The sequence below is a fragment of the Etheostoma spectabile genome, chromosome 4 (genome assembly GCF_008692095.1).
Source record: "Etheostoma spectabile isolate EspeVRDwgs_2016 chromosome 4, UIUC_Espe_1.0, whole genome shotgun sequence".
Taxonomy (NCBI): domain Eukaryota; kingdom Metazoa; phylum Chordata; class Actinopteri; order Perciformes; family Percidae; genus Etheostoma; species Etheostoma spectabile.
The window spans coordinates 7,047,776-7,049,378 of NC_045736.1; the positions used below are offsets into that span (position 1 = coordinate 7,047,776).

At 38.6% G+C, this 1,603-nt stretch overlaps 1 long non-coding RNA gene across 1 annotated transcript in view; it reads left to right on the forward strand.

The window, feature by feature from the left end:
• The window catches only part of LOC116687445 (uncharacterized), a 20,733-nt gene that overhangs the window by 17,211 nt on the left and 1,919 nt on the right, over nt 1-1,603 (forward strand). The window lies entirely within an intron of this gene.

The window sequence follows — 1,603 nt, forward strand, 5'->3', positions numbered from 1 at the left end:
GAGAGAGAGAGAGAGAGAGACAAAGAGCCACTGGGCATTTCTACTGACTTAGTGACAAGATACTAGAACAGAAAACACTGAGCGGGTGTTGTGATGTGAGGTGCGTTTGATATGAAAATGTAATTTTGATGCTCTAGAAAAGGAGGTTTTGAATTAAACATGACCTTAATGAGATTATGTTATTATGCTGTGATGAGACCTTTAACTAAGATCAAGATATTGCTGGAATACAACATTTATTTATTTATTTATTTAAGCCTTTTTTTTATGAAGGAGCAGGACCTGAAGCAGATCACTCACTTTAAATATCTGGCAACAATTAATGACAATCAACCCACCTTTTAGACCAATGCAGACAATGCATCTACAAAAGCAAAGGCAGCTGCTCTCTCTTCTTTTAGGAGTTTGAGGAGCTTCAATGACTTCAACTGCAACCTGATCATGGTCTAAAGGTTTCTAACTGAGAGCACTGTCACCTACAATATTATCTCCTGGTATGGGAACCTCTCAGTTAGACACAGGAACAAGCTGACTGGTTAACCAGGTCAGCAAGATCATTGGAAATAAACAATTAGAACTACAGAATCTATACAGCAGGTCCATTACCAAAAAGGCAACCCTGTATCATAATGACCCCACCCACCCCCTTCACTCAAGGAAACTCAATGTCCCAACAGACAATAAAAAACGGTAGAATAAGTCATTTGTGCCCTCTGCTGTGGTGGCCTACTTACTGTGTGCAACGACAATATAGATGAATGTAATCAAATTCATTAATTTACTATTCCCTACTTGGTAAACACTAGCTACTTGACTCCATAGCTAGCATAACATTGAAATTTCTGACTTATGAATCATCCTCAATATGCAGCAGGTGTTGTTTTGAATGACTAATTCAAAAAATAAAAAATGTGAAGCATTGCACTGTAGTATTTTAGCAAGAAGAAGCGAGCAATGGACGCTACTTTTTTCGTTCTTTTGTGGACAATTTTGAGTGAATATTTTTACATTGTTCCTGGGCCCAGTACGAGTTCTGGAGTCATGCCTCTCCTGTCCTCTGGTTGTCCAAAGTGAGTTTTTCTCTGCTGAAGATCACCTGCCAGATCCAATTTTCTTTAAAGACATCTTTTTTGCCACTAGTGTGTCATAATTTCTATGTTGCCATATTCTGGGATGTCTCAGCCCTTGTGTGGTAGATTTGTATGCCCATAACCCCCGAGGTAACATAGAACAAACAGCTTTGCTTCTATGGTAATAGGCAGTGACACCTGCTGACAAGTGGAACCAAATGACAAAAAAACCCATGGCTTCATAATTTGTGGTTTGTTAACAATGTTGTGGAGCGGGTGAGGACATTGTCAATCGTCTTCATTTCTGGACTGTGTTGAGATGTTATGTTACTGAAAGTTTTTTGTTCTCTTAAACTCTTCCAATTTTTTCGCCAGGAAAATGTCCTTGGAACTTTTGAATCCTTTCAGAGGCCAAATTGCTGGACTATGAGGAATCTCAGCAGTTTGATACAATCTCTTCTTTACCTAGAATTCGTATAGCAAATTAGTCAATAGTCAAGAACTAGACAGCTTTGTAGTCTGACTATTAGTTT